We start from the raw sequence: 9172 nt of genomic DNA, 5'->3' as shown, positions 1-9172 counted from the left end.
TTTTCTTTGGAATTTCACATTTGAAGCTACCGCAAGCATCAATACCGAGATTCATCCTTATGCTGTTGATCTTGTTCTGTTTGATATTTCGGACATGTTATCAGAGTAAAATATTCGAGTTTATGACATCGGATATGAGGAAACCGCCACCACAGACTTTGGAGGACCTGATTGACAGGGATTATACAGTTATTACATGCTCCATTGGACATATTGCAACATTTAGGGATATGCTCAATGCTAGTGGGTAAGTATCCTCAAAATTAAAATTATCCTCAAAACTGAACTTATCCTTCAAAACTAAACTTATCCTTGAAAATTAAACTTTTCCTTCAAAACTGAGCGTATCCTCAAAAGTGAACTTATCTTAAAAATTGAACTTATCCACCAAAACTGAACTTATCTTCAAGTTGAACTTATTTTTCAAAACTGAGCTTATCCTTCAAAACTGAACTTATCCTTCAGAATTGAACTTATCCTTCAGAATTGAACTTATCCTTCAGAATTGAACTTATCCTTCAGAATTGAACTTATCCTTCAAAAATTGAACTTATCCTCAAAATTGATCAAAATTTAATAAAACTGAACTTATCCCAACTAGATTGCGCATCAAAAACAAATACGTAAACGACTGCACCCACAACTACTGCAGCAACCACGACAAGGTCAACTCAAAGCTTGCATATTTCATTGAAAACGTTCAATACACAACATTCAGTTCCTTATGTCAAGGATCAGCTCACAAATTAGAAAGATTTTATGAAGGTTTACCAATGTCGACTATTTTTACACACCAAAACAGCTTCATTTATGACCTGCTGAATGATCTTTTTGATAAGATTATTCCAGCTGGAATTCCGCAGTACTTAATGACTTATCATGAGTCTGTCATATTTAAAACTTATGATCCAGTTGTGGATCAAAGTCCGAAAGTGTTGACATTGGATGATATTGGATTTGGATTTGTGTTGTGGCTTGGAGCTTGTGGATTGTCAGTTGTGGCTTTATTGATGGAATTGTGTAGGTTTAAAGGATATAGATGGTTGACTAGTTGGTTGGGTATATGGATGCTGTTGTTGGGGTTGAGACAAAGAGGAGGGAGGATGTAAAAGAGGTAAGATTGGTGAATGTAGGTGATGAGAGAATGAGGACGAATTGAGAGGTGTAAAGCCACCATGAAGGGCTTTTACTGAAACGGAACTGAATGCTATGCAACTTATGGACGATTGAAATGAGAACTGATATGAAGGTTGGATGTAAGATGAATAAAATCAGGTTTTGAAAGAAAATTGTTGGATTTTTTTATTTAATTATTGGATTCATCTCCTAACTGAACTTGACCTTAAACTGAACTTGCCGTTCTCAAACTGAACTTATCCTCAATACTGAACTTATTCTCAAACTGAACTTGTCCTTAAACTGAATTTGTCCTTAAACTAAGCTTATCATCAACACTGAACTTGTTCTCAATATTGAACTTGTCCTCAAACTGAACTAAACCTCAATACTGAACTTTTCCTCAAACTGAACTAATCTTAAAAACTAAAATTATCCTTAAACTAAACGTGTCCTCAAAACTGAACCTGTCCTAAAATTAAACTTACCCTTTAGTTGACATTGTCTTCAAACTGAACTTATCTTCTAAACTGATCTTGTTCTTAAACTGAACATATCTCTAAACTGAACTTGTCCATAAGGTGAACTGATCCTCATAATTGAACTTGTCCTCAAGCTGAGCTTGTCCCCAAATTAAAATTGTTTTAAAAACTGAATTTTTCCTCAAAACTGAATTTATCTTTTAACTGAACTTGTCCTTAAAACTGAACATGTCCTTAAAACTAAACGTGTCCATAAATTAAATTTATTCCTAAACTGAACTTGTCCTCAAACTTATTTGTGAAAAGTTTACTTTGACAGTTCTAATAACAAGCTTTATTTTTTTATTGCCCATTTATTTCTTCTTCGTCCACATAGATCACTATCATATCCTCCACATTCCATAGTCCAATTACTTAGTGGAAGTGAAATTACGCAGGAATTTAAGAAAATTCCAAAAGCATTTTCCTTCATTTCAAGCCTTAAAAATATTGTGTAAAGTATGAAAACAACTTTAATTTTGTGTCTAATTCTGTGCCTTATACTTGATATGGTAACCTGCCGCCGCCGACAATCCAAGAAGCTATCCTCACCAGCCGCAGTCATTGAAAGTATTTGTGACGTGTATTTCATCAAAACTCACGAAGAATTTGACGTAATTATTTACGGTGAATTGGATCTGCATCAATATGAAATAATTGATGAATTTATGGCACGTATTGGAAGGAAGACAGCAGTAAAGTTGGAATATGTCATATATCCACAAATATGGCATCATGAGATGGTCAGGTCAGCCGTTATATTCATCAGTGATGTCTATGATGTCGGAAAATTTACAAATAATGCACAGCTGGCCAACGAGTTCCCAAGAAACTTCAAGTTCCTGATTTATTCAGGCTTCTTCATGGAAAGCTATCCATTTTTGAGTAAATACACAAGAGACTCAACAGAAGTGTCATCACATCAGTATTTCCTGACCAATACACGTGATATTATTGCGCTGTTTACAATTGAGCACTTTGTGGATCATACCTGCAACCATCCAGTCGTATATACCCTAAATATGTTCAATAAGACCACAAGACGTTGGGACACAGAGCCTGAAAATCACAGAAAATTCAGGAATTTTCACAATTGCAGCCTGGAAATTTCAGAATTTTTTGGATCGCTCCTGTACATTAAGGAATTGCATGCAGAGATTGGACGATGTATAGCACGTGGACAGGGCACATGCAACGATGTGCTGCTTGACCAACTTAAAGTTGGTGGTGAACTGGATGGATATACTTATGAGATGTTCATGATGTTGTCAAAAATTGCAAATTTTCAGCCACAATTTGAATTTGAATTGCATGAATTGCCTGCACATCGTAATCCGCGACTTCCTTTAATAAAGCTATATCATGGCATGATCACTTTAGTGACCAATTCGGATGTATTTTCGACTAAGATGTATACAGACTCACATTATGTCATGATGTCGACACCGAGTGAGTTCTACACAAATTATGAGAAGCTATGCTTGCCATTTGATGACGTCACATGGATGCTGCTGTGGATTACGTTTGGTATTGCATTTGCTGTCATTTTTGTTGTCAAATTTATGAGCACTGACATCAGAAATGCAATTCTTGGGAAGGAAATTACAACTCCAAGCTGGAATATTGTTCACATTTTCTTTGGAATTTCACATTTGAAGCTGCCGCAAGCATCAATCCCAAGATTCATCCTTATGCTGTTGATCTTATTCTGCTTGATATTCCGGACATGCTATCAGAGTAAAATATTCGAGTTCATGACATCGGACATGAGGAAACCACCACCACAGACATTGGAGGACTTGATTGACAGGAATTATACACTTGCTTCATGCTCTCCTGGATATAATGTACAATTAGCGGAACTTGTTAAAGGAACTAAGTAAGTGAACTTATGGTCAAAACTGAACTTATCCTCAGAACTGAACTTATCCTCAGAACTGATCTTATCCTTCAAAACTGATCTTATTTTCAAATTGAATTTGTCCTCAAAATTAAACGTGTCCTCAAAACTGAACTTATTCTCAAATTGAACTTGTCCTCAAAACTAAACTTATCCTCAAAATTGAACTCATCCTCAAAACTGAACGAAGCTCCAGAAACTGAACTTGTCCTTAAAACTAAATTTTTCCTCAATTTGATTTTATCCTCAAAACTGAACTTGTCCTTAAAACTGAACTTATTCCAAAACTAAACTTATCCTCAAAACTGAACATATCCTCAAAAATAAACTTGTCCTCAAAACTGAACTTATCCTAAAATTGAGGTTATCTTGTTTAATTTCAACATTTCCCATCCTTAAATTTAGCATGAAATTAGTAGTCCATGAAGACTGTGCCCGGCAATACTGCAAAATATACAACAAGGTTAGCTCAAGGACAGCATTCTTCATCGAGCACCTCAATGTCCGAGTATTTAATTCGCTATGTCAAGGATCAGCTCACAAATTGGAAAGATTCTACAAAGCCGTACCAACACCAACTGTCTTACTACGTAAAAACAGCTTCATACATGACCTGCTGAATGAACTATACCAAAAGACAATACCAGCTGGAATTCCACAGTATATATCGGATTATCATGATTGGGTTTTATACAGAACTTATTTGCCGGATGTTGATCAAAATCCAAAAGTGCTGACATTGGATGATTTGGGTTTTGGATTTGTGCTGTGGCTTGGTGCTTGTGGACTGTCGATTGTGGCATTTTTGATGGAGTTGTTGAGGTTTAAAGGGTTAAACTGCTTGGCAGGTGGACTGGGTATATGGATATTGATGAATGGGATGAGACAAAGAGTCAGAAGGGTTTAAGGAGCATAACCTTGAATTTTGGTAAACATAACCTCAAACTTTGAAGGACATAACCTAAAATTTTGGCGTCCATAACCTCAAATTTTGGAGTCTATAACCTCAAACTTTGGAGGACATAACCTAAAATATTGGAAATTATAACCTCAAATTTTGGAGTCCATAACCTCAAACTTTGGAGGACATTACCTCAAATTTTGGCAGTCATAACCTCAAATTATGGAGTCAATAACCTCAATTTTTGCAATCCATAACCTAAAATTTCGGAGGACATAACCTCAAATTTTGGACACCATAACCTCAAATTTTGGCAGTCATAACCTCAAATTTTAGAAGACATAACCTCAAATTTTGGAGAACTTAACCTCAAATTATGAAGTCGATAACCTTAAATTGATGAATTTTTGATGGAACTTGCTGGATTTATGGATGTCAATGACACTTAAAGTACAAATTCATCGATTTTTCAGCAATTCCGAACTTCCCTTTTTTCTTGGAAAATCCAACAAAAATTTTGGAACTTCCAATACAAATCAGCCATTCGTCAACACCAAAAGCTGCTCATTTTGAGTCAAGTCAAGTCACAAAAAGTATGAAATTTATCAAATTTTTGATCATTTTTCGGTGCTTAATTGTCATAAACAGCAACTTAGTCATCGACGACACCGAAGTCATTGCCATATCCACAGCCATTGCGGATGTCTGTCAAGAATATTTCATTAAAAAATCAATAGAATTTGACGTCATTCTGTACGGTGAGTCAACAGGTCGTTTGAATGACATTGTGGATTATCTGCTGAACAAGACATTAAGTCAACATCCAATAACGGTCGAGCATGTCCAGGACGGTCACATACTTGACCATAAAATCACAAAATCAGCACTAATCTTCTGCAGCAGTGAGTTCTACCTCAATAAATTCACAATGTCAACAAAACTTGATAACGTTTATCCAAAAGACTTTACATTCCTGACTTATTATCGGAATCTAGTCGATGTCATGCCTAGACATGCTGTCGTAACTGATATAAAGTATAAAAATGATCAAACGTCAGTGATGTCACATCAATATTATATGGGAAATACGCTGTATGGTGAGTCAGTGATTCTAGTGACTGTCGATCATTTTAGTTCCAAATTATGCAATAGTCCACAGCTGCTCGTCATCAACAAGTTCAATAAATTCACCAAAAAATGGAACAAACCATTGGAATTTTACAGGAAGTTTGACAACTTCTATGGATGTCAATTGATAGTCACGGACAACTTCTGTCCATATTTATATCCAAAAAGGAGGTCCAAGGAAGTCACTGAGTGCCTGACGACTGAAATTGAGCGATGTATTGAGCTGCTCAGCTTCTTATCGACCACAATTGGATTTCAAGGCTTTACAGTCGACATCTTCAACATGATGTCTAAATCCATCAATTTTACACCAAAATATGAACTTCGATATTTGGTCAATTTTTCAAAAATTATCATCGAGACACCGGAAGTGGGGATTTATGTCAGCACATACCGGGAAGTCAATAATGGCTACGCACCGACGTCACTCAATTTTGTCAATAACTACCTGTTGGCAGCGACTCCAAGTGAATTTTACAATAATTATGAGAAGCTATGGCTGCCTTTTGATGGAACCATTTGGATACTGTTGATGATCACGTTCCTGACTGGATATTTTGTCATTATTGGACTTAATTTTGTACCAAAGGACATAAGAGATGCATTTATAGGCAAGAACATCACAACACCTGCCTTGAATCTTGTCCAAGTGTTCCTGGACAATTCATTGACCAAACTTCCCAAGACATCACTTGCCAGATTCATTCTTATGCTGTTTATTGGATTTTGTCTGATTTTTCGGACACTTTATCAAAGTAAGTCATTTGACTTGATGACTAGTGATATCAGGAAGCCACCACCAAGTTGTATTCAGGATCTGATTGAGAGGAATTATACAATTATGTCCAATGCACATGGACATGATACGACATTGAAGGAATTGATACCGAATTTAAAGAAGTAAGTACTTTTGTGGGTTTTTGGGGGTTTTGTGGGGTTTTAATGAGGTTTGGGCTAAATTTGGGAATATGGACTAGTGGTCGGGCTCTTGACATACCCGGGTAGACAGGGTTAACCTCACCTACTACATCCTACCCTTGGGTTAGGGTAAGACAACCTGGATTAGGGTAGGACAACCTGGATTAGGGTCGGACAACCTGGATTAGGGTCGGACAACCTGGATTAGGGTCGGACAACCTGGATTAGGGTCGGACAACCTGGATTATGGTCGGACAACCTGGATTAGGGTAGGACAACCTGGATAAGGGTCGGACAACCTGGATTAGGGTCGGACAACCTGGATTAGGGTCGGACAACCTGGATTAGGGTCGGACAACCTGGATTAGGGTCGGACAACCTGGATTAGGGTCGGACAACCTGGATTAGGGTCGGACAACCTGGATTAGGGTCGGACAACCTGGATTATGGTCGGACAACCTGGATTAGGGTAGGACAACCTGGATTAGGGTCGGACAACCTGGATTAGGGTCGGACAACCTGGATTAGGGTCGGACAACCTGGATTAGGGTCGGACAACCTGGATTATGGTCGGACAACCTGGATTAGGGTAGGACAACCTGGATAAGGGTCGGACAACCTGGATTAGGGTCGGACAACCTGGATTAGGGTCGGACAACCTGGATTAGGGTCGGACAACCTGGATTAGGGTAGGACAACCTGGATTAGGGTCGGACAACCTGGATTAGGGTCGGACAACCTGGATTAGGGTCGGACAACCTGGATTAGGGTCGGACAACCTGGAATAAGATACGACAACCTGGATTAGGGTCGGACAACCTGGATTAGGGTACGACAACCTGGCTTGTAGAGGACATCATGGGTTAAGTAATGAATCCTGGGTTGGATGCGACAACCTGGGTTAGGTAGGGCATCAGGGTAGAGCAGGGCATCCATAGTAGGGCAGGACATCATGCGTAGGTTAAGAAACAATTCCCCGAATCTGAGTTGGTGCCAGATTTTGGATCAATTAGTTGACTTATGCTATTTGGGTCTGATTAATATGCCGCATAGTTTAACACCCTTTACTAATCAGCACTTCATTTCCAGAGCTAATCTCAAAGTCTACAAATTTGACCTGGAAATTCACAAAATTTATTGTAAAAATTATGACAAAACGGAAGCAAAAATGGCATTTTTCCTTGAAAATGTTCAGTATGTCATGTTAAATTCAATGTGTAAAGGTGCTGCAATTAAGCTAAAGAATTTTAAGGAAGATGGAGTCTTGCCGGTGCTGTTTACAATCAGGAATAGCTTTTTGTATGAAACATTAAATCAAATTTTAAAAAAAATTATTCCAGCTGGAATTCCACAATATTTAATCAAGTATCATGAGCATAATTTGTATGGAACATTTATACCGTCTATTGAAAATGGTCCGACAATCCTGACTGTTGATGATTTAGCACATGGATTTGTGTTGTGGCTTGGCGCTTGTGGACTGTCTTTTGTTGCTTTTTTGATGGAAATTTTGATGTCACGTGTGGTCATTTGGATGCATAAGTTTATTAAGTTGTGGAATTTATTGAAATTTTTGGAATGTAGAACATTTTAATACAAAAAAAATAAAGTTTGGCAACATAGCCTTAAAATTTGGCAACATAGCATCAACATTTGTTAATTTACCCTCAAAATTTGGCAACATAGCCTCAAAATTTGGCAACATAGCTTCAAAATTTGGCAATTTAACCTTAAAATTTGGCAACAAAGCTTCAAAATTTGGCAACATAGCCTCAAAATTTGACAATTTAACCTCAAAATTTGGCACATTAATCTCAATATTTGGCAACATAGCCTAAAAATTTGGCAACATAGACTCAAAATTTGGAAACAAAGTCTCAAATTTGGCAACATAGCTTCAAAAACTATCAATACAACCTCAAAATTCATCAATTTTTTATTACAATTTCCATAACAATTTCATAACATAACCTCAAAAAAATTCTCATTTAGCCTTCTTAGTTGTTGCTGCAGCCGCAGTTGTAGCTCCAGCAGCTCCAAACTTATCATCATATTTCTTCATCAGTCCCAATAAAAATTCCTTCATTTCACTTCCTTTAATCACCTCATTCTCACCAAGTGTCTTTGCCAACTCATCAATATCCTTAAGGACCTCATCCCTTTTAAGCTCACCAGGCTTAACAGTCTTCATGTAGCTATCGACAGCTGTCTGTACTTCCTTCAAAATGTCCTCTTTTTTGCAGCTTTTTGCCTTACAAAGCTTCATCATTTCAGCAACAACATCGGATATGTCATCATCGTCATCAGCTGATGATGAGGATGTCGATGGCTGGGTGCTGGCTAGCTGGATGACGATAAGCAGGTAGATGGTCAGTTGGAGCTTCATGTTGTGTCTGAACTTTGAATAATTCAATAATAAATTCACAACATCTTTTATATTAATCCATAGACAGCACAAAAAAAATTCTCAATTATTATCATTATTTCCAGCACATCCAACAAAAACAGACTTGGAACTAAAAAAAAAATAAAAAAAAAAATTATAAAAACATAAAATTAGCCAAATGTGTTTACAAGTGTGACGACGAGGTGCTAGAGTGGTTAATAGGTTGGACTGCTAACTTACTAAGTTATACGACAGCAATCCAATGGGCTCTGCCCGCGTGAGTTCGAATCTCATCCTCGTCG

General features: G+C 37.4%; 1 non-coding gene across 1 annotated transcript; it reads left to right on the top strand.

Moving 5' to 3' along the window:
- Window positions 1–9067: 9067 nt before the first annotated feature.
- On the top strand, window positions 9068–9172 carry TRNAS-GCU (transfer RNA serine (anticodon GCU)). Its single transcript has 2 exons — window positions 9068–9104; window positions 9128–9172. It is a non-coding gene; the product is annotated as a tRNA-Ser (tRNA).

The sequence above is a fragment of the Chironomus tepperi genome, unplaced genomic scaffold, assembly GCF_022539635.2.
Source record: "Chironomus tepperi strain 1889 unplaced genomic scaffold, CSIRO-AGI_Ctep_v1 contig_58, whole genome shotgun sequence".
Lineage (NCBI taxonomy): Eukaryota > Metazoa > Arthropoda > Insecta > Diptera > Chironomidae > Chironomus > Chironomus tepperi.
Note: the sequence above shows the minus strand (reverse complement) of the source record. Positions and strands in the feature narration are given on the sequence as shown.